Source organism: Lemur catta, chromosome 3 (assembly GCF_020740605.2).
Source record: "Lemur catta isolate mLemCat1 chromosome 3, mLemCat1.pri, whole genome shotgun sequence".
NCBI classification, from domain to species: Eukaryota; Metazoa; Chordata; class Mammalia; order Primates; family Lemuridae; genus Lemur; species Lemur catta.
Genome location: NC_059130.1, coordinates 105144817 through 105161444, shown reverse-complemented (window position 1 = coordinate 105161444; position 16628 = coordinate 105144817). Strand labels below are relative to the sequence as shown.

General features: G+C 53.9%; 1 long non-coding RNA gene across 16 annotated transcripts in view; it reads right to left on the bottom strand.

The window, feature by feature from the left end:
• Positions 1-2409: 2409 nt before the first annotated feature.
• The window catches only part of LOC123635866, a 29490-nt gene continuing 15271 nt past the window's right edge, over positions 2410-16628 (bottom strand). For 9 of the 16 annotated variants that reach the window (XR_006734226.1, XR_006734223.1, XR_006734224.1 and 6 more), the window contains 5 exons: positions 16235-16529; positions 6691-6873; positions 5597-6539; positions 5351-5442; positions 2410-4642 (listed from right to left, as the gene is read on the bottom strand). This is a non-coding gene — a long non-coding RNA (uncharacterized LOC123635866). Of the gene's footprint in view, positions 4643-5350; positions 5443-5596; positions 6540-6653; positions 6874-16234; positions 16530-16628 lie in introns of all 16 variants that reach the window. The other 7 variants (XR_006734237.1, XR_006734235.1, XR_006734236.1 and 4 more) reach the window with 7 other exon arrangements.

Sequence of the window (16628 nt, the reverse complement as noted above, 5' to 3'; positions counted from 1 at the left end):
GGACGAAAGGCCAACGCAGCCAAGGACGGTGAAGAGGAAAGAGAAGGCGCCCAGGTCTTTGTTGACATCCCTGAGCATCTGACCAAGTGGAACCACCTCCCTCCAGACGGGTTATGCAAGAGCATTTCATGTTCTAATCGCTTGAGCCACTGCTGTTTGGTTTTCTGCTACATGTTCCCCAACACATGCTAACCAATGGCAGTACCTACCATGTGCCAAACATGCATCCGCCATAACCTTCCTCACATCAGGTCTCAGCCCTCTGTCCACACCCCATCTTCCCCTTTAGCTTCTAGACTCCTGAAGGTGCCACACAGGGAGGGTCCTGTAGGTCTTTGTAGTTCCCAAGCACCTCACAGGCCAGACCCCACAGTAAGTCCCGGTCACCATGGCATTAACACTATGAAGGGAGGAAGGAAGGACAGAACAATTGATAAATGATCGTGCTGAAGTGCTTTGCACACTGTAAAGTGCCGGGCCCAGATGCAGGGTTGGGCTCTGGCAGGTGGACCCAGACAGCGGGTGGAAGGAGGTACGGGGCAGGGATCAGAGAAAAAGCAGCAGCCCCTATCAGCCCCCCACCTCTGCTCAGCAGGGACGAGGGCGATGTCATCCTCCAGACGTCCCTCCTGCTTGCGCAGAGGTGGGGGCTGTGAATCCCGCCTGCCCCGTGCAGCCCCTGCTCCTGTTCTTGCTGGTGGAGACGGTGAGCACCTCCCTCCCCTCCCCAAACAGACAGCAGGAGATAGGCTTTGTGCTCTGTCACCGTCCCCCTAAAAACCTGCATGAGAAGCCAAAGGTTGTCATTATGCCGGCTGCAATTCACTGTATTATTTTTTAAAGGTGGAGGAGGGGTGGATGCCAGGAGGGAGAAATGGAAAGAAACTTTAGGGCAAACAGCTTTCCAAATTCAGCTCCAGGTTTCACAGGGAGCCTGGATTAAAGTATCATTTCAAATGCATTTTGCCATCAGAGTGAGAGATCTGTCTCCCCCAAAATGCTTTACTTTGACAGTTGGCTTCAAGGGGCTCGACAGAATTCATTTTTCCCGCAGACAAGAGCGATCAAGGTATTAAACAAAACACGTTCCACCCCGAGAACTGTGTTAACTGCTTAACTGAATAGAGGTGAGATCTTGGCAAAACTGGGAAGTCATTTTTTTCTCCTGGAAAAGGGTCTGTGGTGGAGGCAGTTGGAAGGCAGGGGACAAGGTGGAGGCAGGACAGGCCCTGCCTGGGCCCTCCCTGGTCTGCCCGAGGCTCAAGGCCAGCTGCTCCTCCACTTCCAGCCTCGATGTCCCCTCTGTCACTCGGGATGGTGCCCTTTCCTGTAAAAGCTGCCATTCCTGGAGGGGCAGATTTCCTACGTTATCTCATTTTATCCCCACAGCCACCCACGAGCACTTAGCAGAGTCTGGGCTTGGCCTTCGTCACTCTTCCACTCTGAACCTAGGGTCCTCCCCTGGGGAAAGGACAGCCCTGGTGAGATTTACCTCCGAAGGAGCTGCAGGTTCTGGGAGCCCACAGGTGCCAGAGTGCACAGATGCGCCGGCACACAGCGGGCCTCTGGGATAGTCCGCAGTGCCGGCTCCCCCAGACACTGTCAGGTCCTATTTTCAGAAAGAATAAGAATGTACATGGTGCACGTGACAACTTCATCTCTAAAAGCATCACACCCGCAAATATCACCACAGCAACATTCAAGTCAGGTACCCCCTGCCTCCTGCCAAGGGGCATGTGCATGCGTGTGTACATGTGTGTGTGCAGGTGTATGCGTGTGTGTGTGCATGTGTTCATGTATAGGTGTGTGCATGTGTGTGTATGCATGTGTGTGTGCAGGTGTGTGCATGCATGTGTACGTATGTGTGCATGCATGTGTACGTGTGTGTGCATGTGTACATGTGTGTGCAGGTGTATGCGTGTGTGCATGTGTTCATGTATAGGTGTGTGCATGTGTGTGTGCATATGCAGGTGTGTGCATGCATGTGTATGTATGTGTGCATGTATGCATGTGTGTGTGTGCGTGTGGGGGGCATGTGTGTGTGCATGTGTTCATGTATAGGTGTGTGCATGTGTGTATGCATGTGTGTGTGCATGTGCAGGTGTGTGTGTGCACACATGTGTGCAGGCCCACATTCTCCAAGGCTCCAAACGTGACCTCTGGCACTGTCTCTAAGAGGTTCTCCCCACAGCCCCAGGGACATGGGGACAGGCAGGAAGAGGGGGGACTTCATCCAACAGACTCCCACATGTGTCCCAGATCCCGTCCACTCTGCCTCGGGTGGGGAAGGAATGAGATCTTTTCAAATAAACCTTGTGATTCCCTGGTGAATCACACATCATACATTTCTTGATAACAGTGTTAATTTGTACAAGGTAAATATTTAATGTATATCCTACTGTCTGTGACTCTTTTTTAATATTTCTTTATTTTTCAATTTTCTGGGAGCCACAAAACAGGGAAGAGGCCTGGGCCGCCCTGGCTCTGAAAGGCTGGTGGGTGGACACGGCGCACCACGCGGCAGCCGTGCACGTGTGCACAGGTGTGGGCCTTGTGTGGTGCCTGCAGACACGCGAGCGACGCCCTGTCTTCTTACCCTCCTGCCTCGTGGAAGGAAGAGAGGAAGAAAAGAAGGGAGGGAGGGAGGGAGGGAGGAAGAGAGGAAGGGAGGGTTAAAGAAAAAATTATTCATGATACTTGTTAAAGCAAGAACAGCAAGGAAGACTTCGTTCAGGACCACTGATAGGTACGGGGTCCACCACAACAGGGTCTTGCAGGGGGAGGAGAGATTGGGCCCAGCTCTGAACACAGCTCGGGCAAGTGCGGATTTATAGCCAAGGAGCAGCGTGGGGGGAAGTGGGTGGGAAATTACTACGAGGAAACATCCGGGGTAAGGGGAGTTCTGCTAAAATGACCTAACAGGATTCTTGCTGAAGACAGGCCAGCGTCACCAGACATCACCTGAGGGCTGGCGGAGGACAGGAGACATGGTCAGATATCAAGGATGGTCGGATGTCGAAGATGAGGGGTTCTGGCCAAACTAACTAAGCAGGTTCTTTTGCTAAAACTGGAGTTCACACGGAAGTGCACAGGGGGGCCGAGGAGAAGGTTCAGGAGCCTGGATGAAGTTTGGCCAAGCAGAGAGTCTTTGTCAGGAGGAAGGAGAGAGGCCCGGAGGGTGACGGCCTCCCCACTGGCAGGGTCCGAGCAGCAGCCACTCCCGTCACGCCCAGCAGCCAGCCAAAGCCTGGGCCGTGGTGGCCCACAGAGAGGTTTGTTGAATGGATGACTCAGAGCCTTCCGAGGGGTCCCTGCAGGTGGTCGCCAATGGGAGGGGGGCAGCTGGAAATAGTAATGTGAGGCTGTGGTCGGGGCAGGGCTGGTGGGTAGGTGGCAGGTGGTCCTGGCGGGACCGGCTGCCTGCAGGTGTCTTGTCTGTGTGCTCTGGGGTGAGCGGCCAGGGGGTGGGGACAGGCTGCTTTATAAGGGCCAGGTGGGCAGACACCCCCACTTTGCCCCACCCTCCCTGTTCTCACCTAGAGTCCCCTTCTCTCCCTGCCTGGCCCTGTCCCTCAGCACAGTGGCCTGTCTGGCCCCACACTGACCCCCAGGCAAGGAGTCTCTCCTGGCCAGACACCCCCAGGCTCTGCCCACCCTGCATGGCTCTCCTGGCTGCCCATATTGTCCCCTCCCCAAAGTGCGGCCCCTGCTCCCTGTCCTGCGGGAGCGTCAGTGGGCAGGTGGAGCTCTGCCACCCGGTGCTGGCTCTGTGCGGGATCGGTGGAGCCAGGCTGGAGCCAGGCCGGCGGCTGTCATGAGCTGACTCCACGTGGCCTGGAGGGGCAGAGAACACTGGGCTCCTCTGTGATTCGGTGAGGTGGCCCCTGCCCTGTGCCTGCCCCCAAACTAGTAAGTCCTACAGGCCAGCTGTTGGGGTCTCCAGATGTGCCACTAGCTCCCAGCGCAGGACAAGGGAGCCCCCTTGAACTTCCGCCTTGGGTAGCCTTTGTTTACTGCCTCAGTAGCAAGGGACAGGCAGGGCAGACCCAGGCACGCAGCCCTGGCTGGCGCCCAGCGGCCCGTGGGCACTTCACTCTCCTTCTGGACGGAGCCAGGCTCGAGGGCAGGTAGAGGTAAGTGAGGAAAAAGTTCACCTCTTGCAGGCAGGAGGCCCCTAAACTGGGTGCAGAGGACTTCAGAGGAGGGAGGAGGTCTGCAATGCTGGGGCATCCTGGAAGGCTTCCTGGAGGAGGTGTGATGGGCACTGAGCCCAGACAGAAGGTGGGATTAAGCCCAGGGACAGGGATGAGGTGGGGAGGGGTGTCAGTGAGGACGATAACTCCACACAAAGGGTGAAGCATCAGGAAGGTGTACGGTGCGTCTGGACAGCAAGCGTCCAAGAGCCCGCAGCTCAGAGAGGTGGGAGGAGGTGCAGGGACAGCAGGAGACAGGTCACCGGGGCCAGAATGCTGGGCTGGAGTTGGGGCTTCTGATGCTACCAAATAGTGTCAAATCTGGGGTAGCAGCAGCTTCTTAGAGATGGGAAATGAGGCGAATGCAGCCGGCGTTTGCTGAGCGTGTCCTACATACCAGGCACTGCAGAGCTCGTGACACACAGTCCTCACTTATTTTTGTGACACCCCTGTGAGGTAGGTATGACAACCCGCAGCTGAGAGATGAGGTAACTGCGGTTTCAAAAGGATTTTAAAAACAATCTCACTCTGGCTCACACAGCTGGTGAGGCACGAGGCCGGCAGAGGCCCTGGGTCTGCCTGGCGCTAAAGCCCCACTGGAGAGATGGCCCGTGGGGGGAGGGGACCGGAGGAGGGAGCACAGAGCGGGGGAGTCACTGGGCTGCCTGGACGTCCAAGGGGACATGACCAAGCCCAGACAGGGCAGAGGCTGTGGGGTTGGGGGCAGAGGTGGAGGGTGAAGGTTCAGCCAGCCATGAGGGCCACAGGGGCTCCGCAGAGCAGAGCCAAGGGCAGAACAGCCTTTGGGGAGGGTGGCGTGGGGGTGGGAAGACTTGGGCACATTTCCTGGCCACCAGGACTGTGGCTAATGGTCCTGGCTCCGCCTTCTGCTGCAGGTGCTGCCGGGGTCCCCAGGGGAAAGCCTAGAGCAGGAAACTCAGTGCGGCTGACAAACTCTGCCCCTAGTCAATTACCGATCCTCATTAGGACTAATTAACTGCCGCACAAACTATCGCACTGTGTAATGATGTGTCTGGATAAACAATCTCAGGAGTGCTGAGGGGGGCTGGCGGGTTACTGGAAGAACCCAGGACCACCCAGGGAGGGGACTTTGGGCTTGGTGAAACTGGGTGCCCATCCTGGTTACAGGCACTTACTGTCTCTGGGACTTTGAGCTTAACCCGGCTGGGCCTCAGGGTCCCCATCTGAACATCAGGGCTGATGACAGTGTCTGCCTGAGTTAACAGGACTAAAGGAGAGAACCTGTGTCAAGGGACCACTTCCCGACACCAGTGAGCACCAGCAGGGGAGCCCCTTCTGCCCCCCAGCCCCCCGACTGCCCCCCAGTCTCGACTTCCCTTCTCCCAGAGGGGGTGCACAGTTACACGAACCCCGACACCTACTGGGTGCTGTTTCCAGGACCTGCCCTCAGCTCTCCATAAACAAGCTGTCATTTCATCTTCCCTGCAACCCAGTGAAGTGAGATGGTGACGTTTTTATTAGTCTCCTTTTACAATGAGAAGACGCAGAGAAGGGACGTGCAAGCCACACAGCGAGTGGGGGGCAGCAGCGAGACCAGAACCCACACCTGGGCAGCTCAACACCCGCGTGCTTTTCACCACACCCCGGCAGGCGCAGCTCGGGTCTGACCCTTCTGGCGGACCCTGCTGTGACCGTCCCTGAGCAAGAGCAAGATTCCTGCCCGTACGGGGAACTGTACCTTGGGGCAACTGCCCCGACCCCGCCCTGGATTAGCAGCCACCCCTTCCCGGGTACCTACGGCTACCGACAGCACTGGGTGGAGCCACAGGCCTGCCCTGGCCTCCACCTGTGGTGTCCCCAGCCCTTTAAACGCAGCATTTCTGGCCTGACAGGCAGATCTGTGTGAGCTGCACCAAGATCAATCCCAGCGCTTCCCCCGACCAAGACCGTGCACTTGAGTCTCCTCCCCCCCGGAGAGGCCTGGGTGCTCTGCCCTCCTCAGTTACCCGGAGGCCACGACAGCCTGCCCAGGCCTGTCCCCTCACACCTGGGGCGTGGGGGCCGAACGGTGGACTGGGCCATGCAGGCCGTGGGCTCCGCCAGCTCCTCGCCTTCGGTTCCAGCTCTGCCACGTGACCTCTCTGTGCCTCAGTGCGCTCATCTGAAAAATGGAAATAACAACAGCACCACCTGGCCCTGCTGCCGTGGGGACCACGTAAGTTAATATACGTACAGAGCTCAGGCCAGTGCCCAGCACACGGTAAACAATCAGCATGTTCCTTACGGTTAGACAGCAGGAGACTTCGTTCTTCTCTCCCTGGTCCCCGGTGCGTGGCCTGGCACGTGGTAGGCACTCAAACTGGGCTGGGTGAATGAACGAATGAATCATAAATGAATGACATATTCATTAATAGTATCATTAATGCCCTCCCCCGGCTCCCCCACCCCGGCCACCCCCATGCCCCCATCTCTACCCACCTCGCTCCTGGTCGCCTGCCCCCGGCCCCACGTGCACCTGCTCACAGAGGCTGCGGGGTGAGACCTGGGGATGCGTGTGGTCCTCAGGGGCCTCTGGAAACCCGAACAGCCCTCGAGGCCCACAGGGCTGTGTCCTCAGGAAGAGCAGCTTCGTCACCAGCTCCTGCAGGGACGATGGTCTGACCGTTCCAGGGCTGCGGAGCTCCCTCCTCACTGCCATCTGCAGAAGGACCTGCCACTCTGACCTTGTCCCTCCCCTGCCCCCCAACCATCCATGGCTCCCCAGCACCGGCCTGATAAAGTCCAAACTCAAGTCTGCTATGATCCTTCCCCCACCTTCCCTGTACCTCACCCTCTTGTCCCACGGCCCCCAGGCTTCAGGTCCAGCCACACCAGCCCCTGCCCCCAGCCCAGCACTCTCTTCATGCTTCCCTGCCTCTGCCCTGCTCCCTCCTTTCCCCCCCTCACCCCCCCACCCCCATGCCCCTGCCCCACCAATGCAAGTCCGCTTCCAGGCTCAGCTCAGGTGCCACCTCCTCCATGAAGCCTTCTCTGATTCCCTTGCTGCTGACTTGGCTTGTCCCTCCTCCGTTCCCACAACAGCTGTGTCCCTCTTAGAGAGCTGGTCTCACCCTCACCACTAGACCATGAGCTACTCAAGGCGACAGGAGATTGTGTTCTTCTCTCCCTGATGCCTGGTCCATGGTCTGGCACATAGTAGGCATTGGAATGGGCTGGATGAATGAATGAGTGAATCAATGAGTGACTACTACCAGTCTCCATTCACTCAGGGCCCACTGCATAGCAGGCACTGTGCTGGGCGTGTCACAGGCATCGTTTCACGTACTCCTCCCCACAACCCCTGTGGTGTGTACTGACATGTGCCCATACTATGGACGGGGAAACTGAGGCCCGGGGAGATTGGGTCACTCACCTAGGGTCCTGCAGGGGTAAGCTGAGGCAGCAGCACCCTCCCTGCTCACCTGCCTGCTCACCCCCTCCTGAACTGAGCCCGAGCTACACGACCACATCCAGGGCGTCCCTGCCGGCCCTGCACTCACTGGGGACCACGATGGCTGCTTGGGCTGAAAGTCACGATCACAGACGTGCGGCCTCGGCTCCACAGCAACAGAAGGACCCACCGTGAGTGTGTGCCCCAGGGGCTCTGCACCCACGGAAACCCTCCCAGTCCCACTCACAGACCCCACCCTCAGTGGAGACCCCCCCCAGGCCCACGTGGACCCTGGCAGGTCCCTCTCCGCAGTCCCAGGAACGTGGTTTATCAGTCACGGGGACACAGGGACACAGGGACACAGGCTGTAGCACCAGGATCTAGTGTGTCTCTCCAAAAAGCAGGGGCCAGGGAGCCATTCAAACCCCAGCGATTCTGGGGAGGAGGAAAAACGCAGACAACAGCAGAAGGTGCAAAGAGGAAACAGAGATAGGCCAGGGAGATTAATCCAGCGCTCAGACACGAAAGAAATATGCTCAATTATACTTTATTGCGTTTCATTTGAATGTGCACATCGCACGTAGCTGCCTGCAGGGCTGGGATTACCGGAGAGAAAGCAACAATGGCAGACGGGAGAATTAAAACACAGACAAGGCCGGGCGCGGTGGCTCACGCCTGTAATCCTGGCACTCTGGGAGGCCGAGGCGGGAGGATCGCTCGAGGTCAGGAGTTTGAGACCAGCCTGAGCAACAGCGAGACCCCGTCTCTACTAAAAATAGAAAGAAATTATCTGGCCAACTAAAAATATATATAGCAAAAAAAATTAGCCGGGCATGGTGGCATATGCCTGTAGTCCCAGCTACTCGGGAGGCTGAGGCAGAAGGATCGCTTGAGCCCAGGAGTTCGAGGTTGCTGTGAGCTAGGCTGACGCCACGGCACTCACTCTAGCCAGGGCAACAGAGTGAGACTCTGTCTCAAAAAAAAAAAAAAACACAGACAAAAAATGCTCCTGCAACTGGAATCCCAAAGAGAGAAACAAAGGCCAGACTTGAGGCAAAGAGGCTGCTTGGCACCGAGGCCCTCCCAGCGCTGATGCCAGGTGTCCGTGCCCACGCAGCCCAGCACCAGTTGCTGCCCATCTGTCTGTCCTGATTGCCCAGCATCAGAGGAAGGCCCAGGCCAGAGTGAGGAGGCTCGGGCTGTCCTCCTAGAGCTGCTTCCTACTTGCTGTGTGACCTGGGACAGGTCACTGCCCCACTCTGAGCCTCATTCTCCAGGGGTGAAATGACAAGCTTGGACCAGACACCCTCAGAAGTAATGGGGGATGGGGGAAGGTTAAAGCATGAAGGAGTCACATTGGACCCTGTTGCAAGACTAAGGGAACACCGTAGACATCCCCTGGAGGTTGTGAACCCTTGTTATGGCTTGAATGTGGCCCCTCACAATTCTGTGTTGAAGTCCTAACCCTCAATGTGAGTATATTTAGAAATAGGGCCTTTAAGGAGGTAATTAAGATTAAACGAGGTCATAAGGGTGGGGTCCTAATCCAATCGGATTGGTGCCGTTATAAGAAGAGAAGATGTCTTTTTTATAGGGCATCCAGGAAGTTTTGTACCCATGAGCCCAAGACTACTCCCCTTCCAGAGACACCAGGGCCCTGGACAGCACCAGGAGGAGGGTCCCACCACAGCCCTTCCCACAGAGAGACACCCAGCAGGCCTGGGGAAGCCCCTTCTGCCCCTTAAGGTAGCCCCAGAGGGACCAGCGAGAACCATGGCAGCACCAGATAAACCAAGCAGATCAAAATAATGACTCTGACAATTAAACTGCCGTTGCGACCAGGGCCCATGGCAGTAGGCCAAGAACCCACATGCTAAACCCAAATGGAGTGACTTACTGTCAAAATAAAAGATTTAAATAGGCCCAGACTCTCCTAATATAGTAGAGAAAACATCCAGGATACAATAAAAAAATTATCCATCACATTAAGAACCAAAAATCACAATTTGAATGAATGAAAACAATCAACTGATATTAAACACCAAGAAAAATCAGATCCTGAAATTATTTGACAAGGATTTTAAAGTGGCTGGCATAAAATGCGTCAACAATCAATTACAAATTACAAAATTACAAAACACTGTCAACCACAAATTTGATATCTCATGAAACTATCTTTCAGGATGGAAGGGAAAATAAAGACATTCTCAAACAAAGAAACATAATTTGTTACTGGCAGACTTACTCTTTTTTTTTTTTGAGACACAGTCTCACTCTGTTGCCTGGGCTAGAGTGCCATGGCATCAGCCTAGCTCACAGCAACCTCCAACTCCAAGCGATCCTACTGCCTCAGCCTCCCAAGTAGCTGGGACTACAGACATGTGCCACCATGCTCGGCCAATTTTTTCTACATATATTTTTGGTTGTCCACATAATTTCTTTCTATTTTTAGTAGAGACGGGGTTTTGCTCTTGCTCAGGCTGGTCTCAAACTCCTGACCTCGAGTGATTCACCCACCTCGGCCTCCCAGAGTGCTAGGATTACAGGCGTGAGCCACCACGCCTGAGACTTACTCTTAAAGATTGGCTAAAGAAAGTTCATCAGACAGAAAGAAAATTTTAAAAATAAAATAAAATAATCTTGCCACATCAGGAAAAATTAACTGTGTAAAGAGAAGAAATATGAACACATACAATAGACTATTTTTTCCTCATAAGTTTTGTAAGTCATATTTGATGATAGAAATTATAAGACCATTTGATACTCCAGTAATGATGTTTAAAAGTAAGGAAGGTGAAAGGACCTAAATGGAAGTGAAGTTTTGATACTTAACTTGAAATGGTAAACTGTTAATACCTATAGACTATTATAAGCCATATATAACATTGTGACTTATAAAAGTAACAACTATGAAAACTATACAAAAATATGCACTCAAAAACACAATAAATAAATCGAGGTGGAATACTAAGAAAATGTTCAGGTAATTCACAGGAAAGCAAGAAAAGAGGAGTAAGAACCAGAGGAAATAAACAGAAAATATGTAATAAAATGACAGACTTAAGTGCTAACATTTCAATAGTTACTTCAAATGTAAAGGGTCTAAATACACCAATCAAAAGACAGAAATTGGCAGACGATTAAAAACATGACCCAACTACATGCTGCTTAGAAGAAACTCACTTCAACTTCAATGATATAGGGAACTTAGAAGTAAGAGGATGGATAAAAAGATTAACCCCCCAAGAAAGTATAACAATCTAAAACGCATATATACCAAACAATAGAATCTCAAAATTTCATGAAGCAAAAACTGATATTCTCCCCAAATTGATATTCAGCTATAACACAATTTTCAACAAAATCTTAGGAAGGTGTCTTATAGACATAAACAAGCTTATTCTAAAAGGTATATATAGAAGAGCACAGGCCCTGAAAAAGCTAAAACAATCTTGACAAAAAAACCAAAAAGAATCAAGTGAGAGGAATTACTCTACCCAATATTAAGGCTTATAATAAATGTACATTAATCAAGATAGCACAGTATTGAAGGAAGGACAAACATACAGATCAATGGAAAAGAAATTGAGCACATAGATGCTCAACTTATTTTTGAAAAAGTTACAAAAACAATTCAATGGAGCAAGGATAGCCTTGTCAACAAATGGTTTAATGGACATCCATGGGCAACAAGTGAACTTCAACCTAAACCTGATACCTTCTTAAAAAATTAATGCCAAATAGATCATGGCCTTAAATATAAAGCATAAAACTGTAAAATCTCTATTAAAAATCATAGGAGAAAATCTTTGGAACCTATGACTAGGAAAAGAGTTCTCGGATTTGACACCAAAAGCATGACCCATAAAAGGAGAATTAAAAACTTTTGCTCTATGGCAACTCACGTGATGAGAATGAAAGACAAGCTACAGACTAGGAGAAAATATTTGCAAATAGCATATACAAGAAAGGAGTATTATCTAAAATATATAAAGAACCCTCAGAATTTAACACTAAAAACAGCCCCTGGGAATTTTACTTCTAGTTTGTGGCCCAAAATGAAGTCATCACTCCTGTTCTCACAACAAGAAAAAATGCTGAACAAACTGAAAATCAAAAACTTTTCTTAGATCTGTCAGAGCACTGAGGTCCCAGGCAAATTGGTGCCTTGAAGCTGGAGAGACAAGCAGGTGCTGAGAATCACGCTTACCAGGGACAGAAGCCCACAGTAGGAGCCAGTGTCTCTAGGAACACTCTGAACTGGGGGTGATGCATTGCTGGAGCCTCCGTGTAGACGAGCTTGGGAGTTAAACATCCCACGGTTGCCAAGGGGGGCCCCCACACTCTTGTGAGTTTTACCTCCAGGAGACCCACCGAGTTCTCAGTGTGAAGATAAGAAAAAATCCCCTCCTGCTTGTGGCAGGGGGAGGGGGAAATAACCATTTGGAAATACACCCAGAACATTCTGCTCTCCCTAGCAAGGCCTGGGTCCCCAGCTCAGGCTCTGTGAGAGACTGAGACCTGATTCTAGGACCTCAGAACGCTTCCCCGCCCCCGGCCTCACCACCGTGTCATCAAGGCTCCTTCCTGTGCAATCGCAGGGGTTACGGGTGAAATCTCTGCAAGCCTCAGACCCTATGCAAGGAGTTTCTAGTACAACCCAAAGACAACAGGGGAGACAAAGACAGGGACCCCAGAGGAAACTGTAGCTTCTGAACCATAGCTGTAGCAAACAGTAAGCACATACGGACTCCCAGCCAGATGAACACTAAAGGCCTGTCTGCCTCAGTGACTTCGACATAACACACCATGTCAGACTATCAGTGAAAAATTACAAGACAGGCTAAAAGGTAAAACACAGCCTGAACAGATACAGTAGGCAATCACAGGATGTGACACAGATGTCCTCAGAGGAGCAGGAGGAGGGTACACAAGTGTCCCAGTGAGGAACTGATGCTGTTTTCACAATGAAACAGGCCCAACGAGCAATGTTCTACCCTGATGCTAGTTAACTTGAGACAGGATTCTCATTAAAAAGCACATCAAGAAATATTTCAATCTGGAAATCAATGGAAACTCACGGAGAGAATGACTCACTGCGTAATGAGGAAGGACGAGTCGATAGCACTGAGGACGCGGCAAAGGAGAAAGCCACAACTCACCCCTGATTACAGGGTCTGCTTCGCCGAATTGGTAAAACCATGATGTTGAGATATGAGAAAACATGCAACCTCTTAACAACAGAGACAGAACCAGCTAATGTGACAACGAACGATACTGGGGGGACATCAGAGCCTGCCGCCTGGCCTGGGCATTGTCTAGCCACGTGAGTGACTCAGGAGCACCCCACCTGTGTCCTGAAGTGCTCACACACTCAGAGCTCGCTCTCCTGACACCTTCTCTGGCCCAGAGGCTGGTGAGTCCTGCCCACCTTTCCACCTTCAATGCGTGGTCCACCCCCTGCAGGAAGTCTGCCCTGATTACTCCGTGCCTCACAGTCACCTGACTCCAACCTCAGCCTGTCTTCCCCCTGAGCAGCAGGTGATCACAGACCCCCGAGCCATGTGCTAACATTCAGTAATGACGTGGGCAGGGGCATGTTCTCACAGGTGAGAACTTGGACCCTGGAGTCGGGGAGACCTGTGTCCATGGTCCAGTTTGCTGCATGGCCCTGTCCAGGCGGCGTCACCCTCTGAGCCTCAGTCTCCTCATCTGCGAGGTGGAGTCACGATTCCCACCTCCCAGCAGATTCTATGAAATGCTGGATGTGAAGTGTCACGATGCCAGCATTTAGGTGGTGCTGGGGACGCATGGGTCACAGTTGTCATCCCACTTCACGGTCTAAGAGCCCAGCCACACCTGGGAGGCTCGGATTCTGTCTCCCGTAGAAGGGGACCACGTCTGGCATTGCTACAGCACGTTGAAGTTCACAGAGCCGTCCACACCCCTCACCTTGGGGGTCCTCAGAGCAACCCCAGGGAGGGCAGAGTGTGCCCTCTGGGGCCAGAATCCCTGGGGGCAAGTCCTGCCTTCCCCGCTTCCTAGTTGACCTTGAGCAACGAATTCCCTGCTTAAGCTTTGTTTTCCCACCTGGGAAACGGGACTAACCGTGAGCCCTGCCCTGTAGGGCTGTAGTGGGTTTATACACGGAAAGCAGGAAGCACCGTGCCTGGCAGGTCAGAATCCCTCCGTCATGCCTGACATCTTCACCATCCTCCCCATTTCACAGATGAGGAAACTGAGGCTCAGGGGTCAAGTAACTTCCTTAAGACCTTAAAGCTGGTGACGTTGCTGGGCCAGGATTCAGCTCTGCACAGCACCAGTTCCGGGAGTGGCTTTGTCTCCCCAGCTCCGTCAGCAGGACGTGGGCAGGAATCTGGAGTCCTCACCGTTGTCTACACTGGCCCAGGGCCAGGCCCACTGACCTGCCCGGCAGCACCGGCCACCTGGGAGAAGCGGGTCAGCAAAAGCGTCCAGTGAGGACCGACCACATGCCCAGCACGGTGCTAAGCGCTTGACCTTCCTTGTCCCCTTTAATCATGATGACAACTTTATTCCCACCTGGCAGAGGAGCAAATTGAGGCCGAGGAGCTGAGTCACGTGTCCAGGATCACACATATGACAGCTGTCAGAGTCCAGCCCCACATCCCACCTGCCATGCGCCAAGTGCTGTGCACTCCCTCCGCACACCTGTCCCACTTAATCCCACAGCAGTGCTTGGAGGGAAATCTCCTCCCCTCCCATTTCACAGGTGGGGAAACTGAGGTCCAGAGTCCCACAGCCAGTGAGTGGAAGAATCCCACAGAATGCAAACCCGGGACTGTCTGATGCCAAGCCCACAATGAAGGTGGTTCCCTCCTCCCTTCCTTGGTCTCAGAGCCTGCAGGGGACTGACGGCCCCACTGTGGGGAGGGCACTGCGGGGACAGGGGCCGGCTGGGGCCTGCAGGGAGGGCAGGTGGGACACCCAGCTCCCAGGTCTCTGGAGACTGCCTGACTTCTGAAGCTGCTGGAAATTTTGCACAGACTTCAATCCCTTTGCAAATCCAGAGCCTCCTCCAAGAGGCTGGGAGAGGAGGTAGGAGGAGAATCTCGTTTCTCTGGACCCTCTTGGCGTTTACAGAGCTGTGTCACTGCATCAAAAGTTACTTCTTCAAGGGCTTTGGGACAAACCCACAAAGATGGATTTTTCTTAACCTCATTATCTTTGCCTCCCCAGGGTCAGAGGTCAAGTCAATAACTTCCTGCCCACCGCCTCCTCCTGCAGGACCCCCAAGGCTGCAGACCTGCTTCAGCTGTAAATCCACCTCCCTCCCCCTGGAAATCAATTGGAAACCCAGTTGCTAAATCCACCCTCAATCCAGCGGTTCACACATCAAAGGCCTCTTCTGGGTGGTGCTGGGCTGGCCGAGGCTCCCAGGAGGCGCCAACTTGACCCCAGACTCCAGCCCGGGTCAGGGGAGCAGCAGGAATCCACCAGCTCCAGGCCCAGAACAAAGGCAGGGAAACCCCAAACCAGGCAAGTGGTCGCAGTCCCGGCGGCCTCCCCGGTGACCCTGTAGTGGACGCTGCTGCCAACCAGGCCCAGCTGCGCCTGCAGGGAGAGGAGACCCCAGGAGCGCAGAGAAGCCGCCCTGGGCGCGGGACTCCACCAGGCGGGTCTCGCTCAGTCACGAGCCCTTGCCAAGCGCGTGCTCAGAGAAAGCCCGGCTCTGAGGCTGCGCAGGAATTTGCCTCCAAGTTCATGGCTTTGCGGAGGCAGAGGGCTTAGGCAGAGACTCCCGCAGGTGGGGAGGGGCAGGTGGAGCTCACGCCCAGGACCCCTCTCCCTGTGGCTTCTGGAGGGTGGTGCAGGTGCCAGGCAGGGGAGGCTGAAGGTCACGGGCAATCGCTCTGCACAGGGCCCATGCACACCCTGCCTGAGACCATACAGGGATAGAGCCCGGCCCACTGCGCTCCTGAGTTAGTGCTCTAACCACTCACCTGCAGTCTGCAGCTTCCCAGAGGCTGGCGTGTGCTGCAGGTGGGCAGGGGCCAGGCCTGAGTGGCCCAAATCCTGGGACACACCTTGGCCCCTTCTCAGTGTGGAAGCTGGGGTGGGGGCGCATCTCCGAGCTTGCACCCCCACAGCAGAAGGTGGAACTAGTAAATTTCTCCCAGTAATGGAGATGTTTGCTTGGGGAATTAGGGAGGCAATAAACACAAGCCTGAGTAATTAATCACTAACCGCTGGGTTGAGCAGAGCCTGTCAATGCTGCCGCCCCTGCAGTGGCCTCCCCCGCAGTGAGCTGGTGCCACTGGGTGGTATCCGTCTGCTGGGATGAGCAGTTGACAATCAGAGAATCAAAGACCTAGGGAGGGGCGGGGGGATGCTTGGGAGACCACTGGGTATGACCCCCTCATTGGACAGGTGGGAGAACCAAGGCCCTGAGAGGGAGAGACACCTGCCCAAGGACACACAGCAGGATAGTGACAGAGGTGAGCTGAATCCAGCTCTCCTGGAGGCAGGTCAGGGCTGTTCCCAGCACACCTGACAAAGTACAAGGTCAAGGTCTTGGGGCTTGAGGGGAGGAATCTGGAAGGAGGAAACTGAGGCACAGAGAAGGTAGGTAATTTACCCAAGGACTCACAGCAAGTTAAGAAGAGGAAGGAGGAGTTGGGCCCCGTTGACACCTCTCAGTTCTGCTCCTCTGCCTTCCTCTCTGACCTTCTGGGTCAGGACTCCAGAGCCCGGGACAGGGGACAGGGCCGTGGTCCTGGCCAGAGAAGGGAAGCTCCCACTCCGGGAGAGGTCCGGAGGCCAGAACCCAAAGTGTGGGGTGGGGTCAACTGCCGAGTCCTGTTCCCCTCTTGATACGACGTGACTGGACGTGCGCATCCCAGCTAAGCCTCACAGCAACTCAGCAGCAAGGTGGTGACTGTCACCTTTACAGAGGAGGAGACCAAGGCTCAGAGGAGGGAAGTGACTTGCCCAAGTCACACAGTGGTGAACGGTACTGAAGAATGTCATCTGTCCATGTACTC